The sequence below is a fragment of the Canis lupus genome, chromosome 32 (genome assembly GCF_003254725.2).
Source record: "Canis lupus dingo isolate Sandy chromosome 32, ASM325472v2, whole genome shotgun sequence".
Lineage (NCBI taxonomy): Eukaryota > Metazoa > Chordata > Mammalia > Carnivora > Canidae > Canis > Canis lupus.
Window position 1 is genome coordinate 28,700,920 of NC_064274.1, and position 14,217 is coordinate 28,715,136.

The 14,217-nt window shown below is 39.0% G+C and overlaps 1 protein-coding gene across 15 annotated transcripts in view; it reads left to right on the top strand.

The window, feature by feature from the left end:
* LOC112671623 (eukaryotic translation initiation factor 1-like) overlaps window positions 1-14,217 on the top strand; it is a 141,262-nt gene that overhangs the window by 33,052 nt on the left and 93,993 nt on the right. For all 15 annotated transcript variants that reach the window (XR_003143739.3, XR_004811431.2, XR_007407842.1 and 12 more), the window contains exon 3: window positions 7,330-7,415. The gene's annotated coding sequence lies outside the window, so the exon portion shown is untranslated. The remainder of the gene's footprint in view (window positions 1-7,329; window positions 7,416-14,217) is intronic.

A 14,217-nucleotide genomic window follows, 5' to 3' on the forward strand; every position in this document is an offset into this window, starting at 1 on the left:
GCATGGACCAGTGTGGGTAGGGAAGGGCACATGGGAAAGGGGATTCTGACCAGGACCCTAAGCTAGAATGTAAAGCAGGGGATCCTGGGGTGGTGGGCAAATACAGGGATAAGACTGTTCAGGGCCATCCGGAAAGGCACATTGGAGCAGGATGAGAGAGTGATATCAGGAAGTGATCCTTCCCCATTGATGGTAATCTGATTTTTGTGCTCCTTCCTGTATTGCAGAGCCTACTAACCATAGACACCCTAATAACTAGAGTTTTGGATATGAATTAGGTTCTCCCAACCCAATGCATCTTGTGAGACTTAAATCCAGACTTGAATGAAATTGGGAGAAGACTTTGGCACAATTTCGCAAAAGAAAAAGCCTTAATGCCTAAACCCAGTTGAAGCATCTACTTATGTCATATCTACTATGCAAATCACAAAGCTGAACCCAGAATCAAGGGGGATGAGGCAGTTCACTCTCAAGTTACTTGGCAAAGAGCACCAATACAGAGCGGGAGAGTCACAGAATGTGATATGATACAGGGAGTAACATGATGTGACCCCCATATTAAAAGGACCATTCCAGTAGCTGTGTGGACAATAGATCATGGGGGGCAAGAGTAAGAGAGAACAGGCAGGAGGCTATGGCAATAGTCTAAGCTGGAAATGGCAGTGGCTCGCAGTAGGGTAATGGCAGTGGAGATGGTGAGAACAGGTTGAGTTCTGGATATATTTTGAAGACAGAGCTGACAAGATTTGCTAATGGCTTAGATATGTGATACAAGGGGTAGAAAAGAATGAAAGATGACTTCCAGGTTTTTGGCTCAAGCAAGTGGGCCTTTCTTTGAGGCCCCACTAGTCCAAGCTATTATCCATTGCATGATGTTTACATGAGTGGGTTCCCTTTGTCATAATCCATGAAGCTGTATAGGCCATACGTTTATACACATGGCTTTCTGTGTGTATGTTAGCAGTCATTTAAAAAACCAGAGAAAAATTAGTAGAAAGAGGCTCAGTCAACCCTGGGAGTCAGCCTTTTTATTTCCTCTAACTCATTCCCCTTGGTTCATAAACACCTCAGTTTTTCTGTGGCATTTTGTTCAGACCTCTTACCTGGACAATTGCAATAGAACGAACTCAATCCACTGCCTTTGGTCCCCTGTCTGTCCTCAAACCGTGGCAGAAAAATCCTTATAAAATACTGATAGGATTATCACAGCTCTTTCCTGCCAAGAGTTGCTTCCCCATAGAGTAAAGGTCAAACTCTAGTATTTCTGATACAAACCCTTACAGGTTGGGCTTCTACCTGTTTCCGTAATCTTCTACTGTGCTTGCTCCTTCCCAGTCTGCATTCCAGCCGTCACAGCTGTTTGCAGTTTACTCAACACCCATTCCCCTGTCTGCAGTGCCCTTCTCACATCATGGGCCTGGGTAAGACCCTATGCAGCTGCCCACCCTTCTGTGAGGCCTGCCTAGTGTCCCCAGGGCAAGCTTCACCCCTCCTTTGTGCTAGCACTTGGCCTTACCCTTCCTTCCATGTATTATTACAAATAACATTGGGGGTTACAATTATTTTGTATTTGTGTTGTAATCATTATTTTAGGCAAAGTTTATTTTCTTTTTCCTATTAAAGAGAACCGAATGAAATGAGAGAGCTAGACATTTAGATATGGTCTATATGAAAAGTAATAGAAGGAAAAAACACCCCAAATCTCACTATTTTGAAATCTTTCCTTTTCTTTCAGTCTTTTTCAATGCTTATTTTAAAAATATACTTGGAAACACGCAATATAAATTTTAAAAAAATAAACAAATAAAAATAAATAAATTTTGTGTCTTACCTTTTTTAAAAAAGATTTTATTTATTTATTCATGATAGAGAGAGAAGGAAAAAGAGGCAGAGACACAGGCAGAGGGAGAAGCAGGCTCCATGCAGGGAGCCTGACGCGAGACTCGATCCTGGGAATCCAGGATCACGCCCTGGGCCAAAGGCAGACGCTAAACCACTGAGCCACCCAGGGATCCCCTGTGTCTTACTTTTTATGTAGTATTATAACATACTATTATAACATAATGATTTTCTCTTGATAATTTAAAACTATTTCATATATGGTTTTTTGGAAGATTTTATTTATTTATTCACGAGAGACACACAGAGAGAGACAGAGACATAGGCAGAGGGAGAAGCAGGCTCCCTAAGAGGAGCCCAATGTGGGACTCAATCCTAGGACCTGGGGATCATGCCCTGAGCCAAAGGCAGATGCTCAACCATTGAGCCACCCAGGAATCCCTATTTCATATATGTTTGTGGAAAACCTGTTTCCATGCTGTTTCCATGTTGTTTCTTAGCACCTGTAGTTCCTTATCTATAGGTTTTGTTTACTTATGTTATTTGCCCATCAACTTATTGGTTTAGTGTTTTTTATGGATTTGTGTAAGATTTTCTTGTATCAAAAATATTACTCGTAACTGATGAATCACTAAATCTAGCCCTGAAACTATGAACTCACTTGAATTTAAATAAAATTTTGAAAAAAAAATTACTTGTGTTCAGTTTTAAAATATCATTTCAGTCTGAATTAGTCTGCAAATAACAGAAACAGGTGTACTAGTTCTCTCCCCTCACCAGCTTTATTGAGGATTAATTGACAAACAAAATTATGTATATTAGAGCTGTTCAACCTGATGATTTAATATATGTATACATTGTGACATCATTATCACAATCAAGTTAATTAACATATCTGTCACCTCACTTAGTACCTTTTTTTGAATGAGAATGCTCAAGATCTACTCTCTTAGCAAATTTCATACATACATGGCTGTATTCATTTTTTATTGTTGTTGTAACAAATTACCAAGCTTGGTGGTTTAAACCACACAAATTTATTCTTTTACAGTTCCGATGTCAGAGGTCCAAAGAGTCTCACTTGGCTAAAATCAAGGCGGGGCTATGTTCCCTTCTGGAGGCTCTAGGGGAAAGAATCTGTTTCCTTGCCTTGTTCAGCTTCCAGAGGCTGCCTGTGTCCCTTGGCTGGTGACCCTTTCCTCCATTCTCACAGCCAGCAGAAGTGGGTGGTTGTTCTCACACACAGTCACTCCCACCTCTGCTTCCACCATTACATCTTCTTTGCCTCTGATCTCTCTTCTGCTTCCTTTTTTTTTTTTTTTTTCCTTCTGCTTCCTGCTTCCACTTTTAAAGACTCTTGTGATTACATTGGGCCCGCCTGGATAATCCAGACCACTCTCCCTGCTTTAAGGTTAGCAGAGTAGCAACCTTAATTCCATCTGCACCTTTAATTCCTCTTTGTCATATAACATGGCACAACTACAGATTTAAGGCTGTGGACATCTTTGGAGGGATGTTATTATATGCCACATCAGGCATATCAACAAATAAAGTAATTATTTGTTTGCAAAAATAAATCTGGGGATGTCAGTCCAAGACTAGTATGACAATTTAATTAAACCATCAGGTATTTTGGCTTTTTTCCATCTTTCTGCTATATCATCCTTAGTGCCTGGGTCTGAGACTTGCTGCTTTATGCCTCGTGGTTGCCAGATGGCTGCAGGACCTCCAGGCATTTTGTCCATGCTCCAAGAAGGAAAAAGGTGGTGGAGTGAAGGAACAAAAGATGAATGGGGAGGCCAGCTGAGAATATATTTTAGGTCAGATTCCCCAGAAGTAGACCTTGGCCTGTTCTTGTGTTAGTGATTTACTAAAGAAGTATTTCTAGGAGAAATTGATAGAGTAAAGGAAGCAGCATAGAGAAGAAGATAAAGCCAAACAAGGGAGTGCTATAGCCTGACCTTGGACTCTGAGCATAAATGTGGGTAGGTCTATGTCCTCTCAAAGCCAAGGAGCTCCCACATTCAGACTCCTGCCCTAGTCACAGGGGCAAGGATGCTCTAATAGCTCAAAGGTAGTTGAAGAAAGTAACAGGTGCCAGCTATCAGGATCAGAATGCACAGAAACAAGGATGTGGGTGCACCGAACAGATAAAGGGTTTTTGATGGGCTCTGGGTGGAGCACCAAACATTTGCTACAATTTGTGTCTTTTATGAAGCCTCTCTTGATGTCCTCCTTAACAGTCTCCAACACATTTCTTCTTTCCAAACTTATTACATAGCCACCCCTTGCTGCAGAGATGTCTAAAACAGGATTTTTAGTTGGGTACTTTGCTCCTTTGACAAAATTGGAGCTCTGTTAGTATGTAAATAGGAGAGAATGGATATTGAGTAGGCAACCATCACTTTGTTTACTTTAACTTTGAGTCATTTTTCTTAAACAGAGAAATATTTTACATAGTAGATATTTTCTTCTATAATTTCTTCTACTCTTATAAAATTAATCCACCTATATTATATCTGTATTTTTTAGTTTATACAAATATTTAGTTCTTTATAGCTTATTTTGGTAAATAATTTCAAATGATGCTATAGATGATTACCGATATATCCATATAAACTTGCTATGTTTATTTGTGGGGCATATATTCTACTCCCCTGGTCTGTCTGTATATTCCTTCTTTAATGCCACATTTAAAAAAATAATGTGCTTTTATAACATTTTAATTTGTAAGAGGGCAAGTGCCCATCCTCATTTTTTTTCTTTTAAATTAGTAGTGGGTTTCATCAAGTTATTTTCACCATTTATTGGTATGGCCAGATAATTTTTCTAAATGATCAATTCAGAGGTATATTATTAATTAGATCTATCACTTAACATCTGTGAGCTTCATTTTTCTTTGCGGAAGAAGAGGTTCAATTAGGTGATGATTAGGCTCCCATCCAGGTCTAACAGTTTGTCATCCTGAGAATTATCTAGCTGTCTGAAGAAGATCCACTTGGCTGATCCTGTTGAACCTTGTAGTGGCTGCTTTCAGTATGAATCAATGGATGCTCTTATGTAAGGGGTGGGGTGAGAGAACACTTCTAGAAATCTATGGCTTCTAGTCTTCCCAGCAGTAACTTTTCTGTTTCCAACCACCTGGGGTAGCTTTCTTCCTGGAGCACCCAAACCAACTTTTCTTAAAAAAAAAAAAAAAAAAAACAACAAACTAGAGGAAAACAACAACTTGAACCATAAATAATAATAGTAAATGTATTTAATAAATAACCATGTTAATATATATTTAATTAATAAACTAATCTTAGACTTGTGCTTGGCACATAATAAATGTGACAGTTATTACCATTGTTTGTTGTTATTCTTTTATTAATTATTCCATAATAAATGGGCAATGGGAGGCCTGATTATACTGGCCCTTCAGTGAGTCTCAGTTCACTCTTGCTTCTCATAGAGTTAGAACTCCTTGCTCTGAGACTCTCCAGACTTCCATTCGAGTGTTTAAAGTTTTGTTTTAGTGCTTTCATACAATGTTAGCCCCTAAATGCGAGCTAATGGCTTTATCTGGTCATTTCCTAAGAAAGAGCTTTCCAGGGATGTCTAGGTGGCTTAGCTATTGAGTGTCTGCCTTTGGCTCAGGGCGTGATCCCAGAGTCCCGGGATCAAGTCCCACATTGGGCTCTCTGCATGGAGCCTGCATCTCCCTCTGTCTATGTCTCTGCCTCTCTCCCTGTATCTCTCATGAATAAATAAATAAAATCTTAAAAAAAAAGAAAGCTTTCCATCAAACACTGAAGACAAGACTTACTATGTTGGGCTTATTGATAGGGGACAGGTCAATTTTCAAGTTGACCTAGTTAAGCCTCATTTTTCATGGGTTCTGTATTTGTGAATTCGCCTACTTGTTAAAATTTATTTGTACCCCCCAAATCAATGTTGGTGGTACTTTCATGCTCCTTCACAGACATGGGTGCAATGGTGAAAAATTTGAATTGCTCAATGTCCAAGTTTTGCAGCTGAGGTTGAGCAGTGCAACTCTCTGCATTCTTGTTTATAGTCAGGAAACAAGTGCCCATTTGTGGTCAGTTTATTGCCCTGTTTTTTGTGTTATATGCTTTTTGTTGGTACTTTGCTGTTTAAAATGGTCCCCAAGCACATTGGTGAGTTACCATCTTTGCACAACAGGCTGTCACCATGCCTTAATGAAGAACCTGCATGTATTAGATGAGCTTCATTCAGACCTGACTTAAAGTGCTGTTGCTGTGAATTCAACATTAATGAATCGTCAGTACATATTTATATCTTATTTATAAGGTATAATAAGTACCTTATTTATAAGGTATCTTTAAACACAAATACACACAAAGCAAGGTTATATATTTATCTTTTGTTGACAAAATGTTGACAAAAATGTTGTGACAAGAGGCTCATAGGAACCTAACCCTATATTTCCCCCTGGGAACAATGGTTCAGTGTTTGCTAATTCAGTGTTTGTAGTGACTTTATAGAACATAACTACTATGAATAACAAGAATCAAGTGTACTTTCTTTTTTCTAAAAAGATTTTATTTATTTATTTATTCAGGAGAGACACACAGAGAGAGACAGAGACATAAGTAGAGGGAGAAGCAGCTCCCTACAGGGAGCCTGATATGGGACTTGATCCTGGGACTCTGGGATCATGCCCTGAACTGAAGGCAGATGCTCAACCACTGAGCCACCAGGCATCCCCTCAAGTGTACTTTTTTAACGGATATGTTATTGAGGCTACTTGTGATTTTTTAATCTTGAGGGTTCCTATGCCACCTCCTGCTCCCTAAAGATGGGACTCCTTATATCTTATTTGGGCATGATACAAGAATCATTTGGATGCCTCTAACACTCATTCACAGTGCTTTCCTCTTAAAGTCATTTATGCTGTTACTTAAAAGTCTAGTGAAGGATTTTCATTTTTCCTTTAATATTATATATTGTAGGTTTAGTTTCATCATTGAAAAAAGAACTGGTTGGGATGTCTGGCCTGGCTCAATTGGAAAAGTGTACAACTCTTGATCTTGGGGTTGTGGGTTTGAGCCCCATGTTGGGTGCAGAGATTACTTAAATAAATAAACAAAAAACCAAACAAATCAAACAAACAAACCCTGGTTTGTTTTAAGATGCACTGAATACTGTTTTTAGGGAAGAAAAGAAAATTTTACCTTAATTAATGACATTATAGATTCCTCAGTGACTAAAGCATTTTCTTAATGATAAAAGTAGTCACCATTAAGTTCTACCATATTCCAAGCACTGGACTAAGTACTTTATTACATTATTTTAACGTATCCTCACAACAGTGCTGCAAAGTGATCTTATGGTCTTCATTTCATCAGTGAGTACAAATCATGGAGCTGGATTCAAATCTCAATCTATTTGACCAGTTTACTGGTCTTTCTACTAAAACATTAACAGTAGGCACTACATGTTCATATTACCTGTTCTTTCTTGCAGGGCCTGTGTAAAACCCATTAGGAGAATGCAACTCAAGTTTACTCATCCAGACTGAATATGTCAAATTAGAGCTTTCTTGACTCAAGGTAAGGCAAACAAATGGAAAGAGCATGAGACACATTCCACAAATTCACCTCATGCTTTGTTACTTGGACAAAGAGAAAGAAATGTATAGGGGGAAAAGGGAATGGCATACATCAAACCATTTGCTTTTAATATATTAATAATAAATGCAAACAAATATTTGTGTTATATCTACATTTCGCTAGCTGGAAACAAAGTACACGATTCCAGAAGTGGCACTCTTAGCTCCAGCATGCAGTGACAATGAAACAGTAGTTGCTATGTCAAACAAATAAAACCAATCTTTCTGCCAGTGCTTTCAGGGTAATGGTAATTAAATAGATTTTTTTCGGTCATTCCTGTCCTATATCCTGCACTAAGTTGATTAACCTGTTTAATGAGTATATGAGAATGACCAAAGCTGACCTCACATCAAAGAGCCCCATTGTTGCTGTGTGCTGACCTGAATTTTAATTGTGTGCTAGGTTCTTTAATTGCACCACAGATGTGCTAGAGAATAGAGCAGGTATTTTAAGTGGCAGTGGGTTTCTTTTCCCAGATGTGTTTGGTTGCTCATAACATGCAATATTAGATGCTGTTTTGCATATCCAGGCTCTCAACACTCCCCCTCTTTGCAAAGATTCACAGTTTAATAGTTCTCTTTGATATAGCTAGCTGGCAGGAGTGATCAGTTTTATTTATATGGGAAAACTTAACTTTATGTATTACTGAACATCACAAAGAAATTTAGGAAAAGAGTCAGCAGGGAGTAAGTTAGAATTCAGTCTTCAGGACTCCTTTAAGGCCTCCAGACTCAGTCTTCAGCCTCTGAGAGGATTGTTAGAGGCAGATGTGGCTTCCTTAGTGTGCTGTCACCATGGACCAACTGTTATTTCAAGCTGCAAGTACCAGACTATAGAAAAAGGAAGCTAGTTCTTAAGTGATAGCATTCATTTTTTTAAAACCCTAAAACTCAGTAACATGTGTTGTAGGCTTCTTTCTCTTTAACTTAATTTTGTAAGCTAGTTGAACAGGTCATTTTTGCTATCCATCTGCAACAGGATGATGACACTTTGAACTCATGTTTCATTGTGGCACTTTCAAAAAAATTCAAACACCAACGGTCATAAACTTCTGGTGCTTAAGACTTAAAAAAAAATAAGCTGGCTTAAAATCTTTTTACAGCAAGATGGGGGTTTGTTTTTGGATGAGGTTAGGGAGAGGGCATATATAAATAAGGACAAAAACAACTACTGCTGCTTTCTTGCTGTACTCCTCCCTCCACTGATTCTTGGGATAGAAAGTGGACCCACTGAGTGGGAAGGGGGCTCGAATGACTTCTGTCATCCATTCTGTGTCTTATTACCTCTGATGAGTCCCAGATGTAAAGGTGAAGTGGCACCCACTCCAGGATGGATGAGAGAGGTGTGAATAGTGGGAGTGGCAGTGGGGATGGAGGGAATGTATGGGACCAGCGGGAGATGACAGGGTGTGTCTGTCTCTAACTGATGAAGCTGCCTGCATCATCCCTGCAGTCCTGGATCTCAAGCTGCCTTCTTTAGTGCTTTTCTTCTGTTGCTGCCTGTCTTGCTCATTCAATTTCTTGTCTTAACACCAACTTGTACTGTGTGCTTGGGGCATTCCCTCAATTTCTTCAACTATAAAATGAAGATACACTATGTTATCTCCCAAGTTTGTTCCAATAAATGAGTTGCTTGCTATTTTGTGGTCATCTTATCAGAGTATTTGACTAAGAAGAATGATTAAACTATTTCCCTTTTCTTTTATTTGAGGTACCTTTGGATTTTATTTCATGTTCCTCTATAAGCATTAAAAAACACGCAATCGTTGGACTGCAGATAGTCTGAAGATGATGTTGGGGTTTCCCCCTAGAATTGTGATTAGTTTTCTGAAAAGGAGTATTGATATCTGTACATGCTGGTACATTGTCATAGTCAGAAAGGGACCTTGTAAGGAAAGTAAGGAAGGTGAGGGCAGCAAGAGTATTTGGCAAGATCCTATTAGCGGTGATTTGCCCCCCAGACAGAAAGCATTAGATTGTTTTATTGTTCAGGAAAGATTGCTAACACATCAGCAGGACCCCTCCTTCACACAGTAAGTCAGCAGGAGGCTAAGGAATTTTTGTTTTTCAGTGTATCTGGCTGCAATTAATCCCATGTCTAAGTGGATACTGTTATGTTTCTTCACTGTGTTTACTGGTGTACCCTGCAGTGAAATCTTCTGTAGATGTCTAGGGCAGAAGCAGAGGCTCAGAAACACAGTTCCGGAAAAGTAGGGTCTGAAGCACTTTCCTTAGGGTTGCTCAGGTGGGGGACAGTCCTGGGGGTGGGGGAAGGTGAGGGATGGAGTGCTGAGGCTAGAGGGGTAGAGGGGAAGGAGAGTCCACTGAGGCTAGGAAGACACAGGTGCCTCTTTGGAAGTAACTCTCCTAGAAATGATCTGCCCCTAAGTACTGTTTCTTCATCATCAGAAATCTCTTTTGCTTTCTTTTTGCTCTGTTTTCAGGCATCATGTCTGAGCCTCTTCTGATTCATTGGTTTCAATCTAATTAGAGGTGAGAAGGCAGCATCAGGGTTATACCAAGATGTCTGGATGTTGGTTAACATGTTTCCTTGTGTGTAGAGAAGACCCAGTCTACCCAGGGAGCACACCTCTCCCTACTAATCCCACCCCCCAAGAGATTTCACTAAAACCCAAGGAACTTACTGTAAAGGAAGGGGCGATGGAGTCTGACCTTACCCAGAGAGCAAATTCAGAGAAATTCCATAGACCTGCTCTGTGAGGAGAGGAGTGTGACTTTTGTCAGCAGCAGTGTATGGAGATGCACCATCAAACTCACAAAACACCAGTTCTAGAATCAAACTCAGATTTCATATATCTGCAAAATTATTGTTATATGCTATAAATAATTGCAGGTTAAAGGGACAAATAAAAATTTTACCCAAACTATGGTTCATTATTTTCACCCATTTGGAAGAGATGGCTCAGGTGTGGCTGATTTGTGAGGCCTCTTAGGCAACAGGCCTTGGAATTCGTTTCTTACCCAAAGGGTTGATTTCAGCCTTGGTTCCAGTCACACTATCTGTGGGAACTCAATAAAGTTTCTTGATTTCTTTGAGCCTCTAGTTCCTGACCTGTAACTTGCACATAATAACATTAGCTATAGGGAATGGCTACTTTGAAGACCCAATATGAGAGTCTTTGTGAATGTATATTATAAATTACTATATACATTTCAATATTTTGTCCCAGCCACAGCATATGTAGAAAGACTATTACACACTTTGTTTTTTAGTGTTAGCCTTGTTCTAAGTTCCATTTATTGTCCCTGTTTTTTTTGTTTTCTTATTTCTTTCCACTTCGAATTTATAAATCTGCTAAATATATAGACTATTTTGGGGAAAATATAGAGTATGTATCAATAACTGAATAAATTTATTATTTTTTAAATAACTGAATACATTTAAATTGTAATTTTGCTTGTGGATTGCTAAAAGAATCAGAAAGATATGCTAATGTCAGCCTTCCCCACTTTATCACGAACTCAGGGCCAGCCCTGCTAGCTTACGGCAACCCAGTCACTGACTTATAGTATGCTGTGTACTGTCTATGGCACTTTCCTTGCCATAGCTCTCTGGGGATGGTGATACTTGATCAGTGTTTGCCTAATCCACAAGATCAGTTTTGTTGCTCACCTTATATAGCCTAGGAGTAGACAGATCTTGGCTTTAGTCCATGTACCATCCAGGGCCACCAGTTTGATCATTTCTTTCCCTGGTGCCACCATGGGCTGTCTTCTCTTGGAGACATCTCCCAGTTCACATACCTGGAAAGCATAGGAAAAACCCATTCATTCATTCCATAAACAGTCAGTGAGCCCCTACTACTTACCAGGCAGTATGGCAGGCACCCCGGGTGATATTGGAATACGTAACAAATCATTCCTGCCTTCTGGGAGTGCTTGGGCCAGTAGAGAAACAAATATGTGGGTAACCAAGTAGCTTGATGAACTAGGAAGATATGGTGGAGTGCTTGAGTGCACAGTCCGCAGAGCTGACTGGTCTGTCATCTACCAGTCAAATGGCCTTGAGCACCAACCTCTCAGAGCCTTAGTGTCCTATCTATAGCTATAGAGTGGTAATAATAATGGTTGTGCTGAGGATTACTTAAATCAACACGTGGAAAACATGCATAGCAGTGCCTGGCCCCACAGCAAACCCTGAATAGAGGATGATGATGGTGATGATGATGGTGGGTGTGGTGGTTATAAGTGCTCTGATGTGGAAAGCATGTCAGTTATCCGGGAGGCCCGGAAAAGCACTGCAGAACTGGTTTTGCTTGGCAGAGGAGAGGGAGGTCCCCCAGGTGAAGGCTTCAGCACCATGGGCATAATTAAGGTAGAGAGAAGGATGTTCTGGGAATTTTTTAGTCAGGCAGGAACTGTTCTCACCTCCTGATTCTGACCTTGATGTCAAAGTGGAAACAAACATGGCATGTTTCCATCTCAAGAATATTTTGTTTGCTGCCATGACAGAAAATTGACAGGGCTGGAAAAATATGATTTGTGAGCAAATAAATGCTTCTGTCAGGTAGATATGGTCAGTGCCTATGGTGGCAGGGAGGTTGATATTAAGAACTTATTAATTCCAGGTTGGGGAAATCTTGTTAGGAAAAAGAAAGGTTTAAACAAATCTGAATGAAGTTTGATAGTGTGGTCTGAGTTTAACAAATTATTTTTTTAGCCTTCACTTTCTTAAAAAAAAAAAAAGTCACAGGCAGGGTCATGTCACCTAATCAAATGATATCAATGTTGAGCAAAACCTCCCAAAAAATCCCTGGCATTTTTATCCTTCTCATTCCTAGAACAGTTCCTTTAAAAAAAAATGAGGGACATGAATTGCTATGAGTCTCCAAAATGTCGGAAATTACTAAAAATAAAACCAATGACAGGTGAGAAAAAGCTCCACTTAACTTTAGCTGGTACGTAAATAAGTCCATTTATATATAATTCAGTGTATTCTGTTTGAAAACATTGAATTCCCAAACAGAATAATCAGTTTAAAATTAATGTAGTTTATTAACAATTAAAAGTGATAACACAAGCTGAAGAAATTGGAGGTGAAATGTTGAGTTTCCTTTGATAGGTAGAGTAATTACAAAGTGTGCTTTTGAAGTTCAAGAAGACAGCCTTAGGACACAACATTTTTAAAGTAAAAATTGGCTTGCCCTCTGTTCAAGTGATTTATTTTGCACTAAGAAATGGGTGTGAGACATGATGTGATTTAAAATTTCATCCCTTGATGGAACTGCTTGAGGGTGACATGATTTTTTTCTTTTTTCTTTTCTTAGCCTACTCAGCCTATGAAGTTTCCTATCTAAAAGTTAATCTTCTGAAATTCCTTAGGAATTTAAGGAAACCTAATCTTTTGGTGTGTAAACAAAAGGGACTAAGCATATTGCTTTCCCCCTGACATTCAGGAGCTAGGAGTGCCCAAGTAGCCCCTAGGAGGATCTCGTGCTTACCAAGGCCAAACAAATCCAGCCATTCTTGTTTTGTTGCCTATTAAGTAATTACCTTCAGAAAACTTCACCTCTGCCATTAAAAATGCTCTTTCTCTCTTAAAGCTTGAAAGGTGTGGGGGTGAACTGGGGAGGGAATGCAGAATATCCTTGAAAGGTTAAAAGGAGCTGGGATTTAGTTAAAATAGAAGTTCAGATTATCAAGGGAGCTGGTTATTGAGGAAGAGAAAATGAGTAATAGTTTAAAAACCAGGTATTTTACACATTTCAGTGAGTGCTTCTCTGTTTTCACTGAGGAGCAGAAATGCATTTGACAGATTTCTACAAATTTTCAGTAGTCTGCTTATTATAAAGAAAAAAAACTTGAAAAAAGATCTCTTATGGTATGCTAACAAATGCTCAAAAGCTGGCTGTCTCTGAAGAGGAAAGGCTAGCCATGTTGTATAGTGTTTGTCAATTTCCTTGGTGTAAATGCTCTCACTATGGTGGATCCTATGAATGTAGAAATGGGAAGCTGGGAAGAGATGCAGAGTAACACACCATTACTCTTTCCATCATACAGACCCAATAAATGTAACTAACCCCAGGAATGTAGGAAATAATAAAAAGTTGTGAAAAAAAAGAAAGTGATAAGTTTTGAGTACTTTTTATCTTTGTTTTTAATATAATTTAATTATAAGTTTGTATAAGTTAATTTTTAATAATGACTGTGTTTAACAACCAGCTCACAACTTTTCCTGAATATTTAAGTTGGTTCTCAAGAACCAGTATGAGCTGGTTCTAGCATGCCACTAAATACATGTATGACATTTGTGGAAAGGGGTTTGGAAGGTCACACCACAAATTACTGACCATGGTAATTGAGGGATGGGGGAGTTGTGGTGTGTAGAATGGGGCCTTCAAGTTTTACTCTGTATACTTCTCTTTTGCTAGTATAATAAAAGTGAATACAACATAGTTTTGATAAAATATCTATTGTTTGTATATCAGTACTTCCTTTAACTCCTTACCACTGAACCCAAACCCCTGAGGCAGCATGGCTTAACAGGGAGGGTATGGACTAGTCAATAAAAATTTGGTTTTTAATTCTGGTTTGGCCTCTCAGCTCTGAGTAGCTGAGAGCAAGTTATTTAACTTCTCTGAGCTTGGGATCTATGTTAAATGAAGATATTTGGAGTTTATCTGTAAGTCTATTCAGTTCTAACCTTTACATTTCTGATTATTTCTCATAGCATTCAATATGTATACTGATTGCAGAAGATCCAGAGCACACCCACTGAGAAA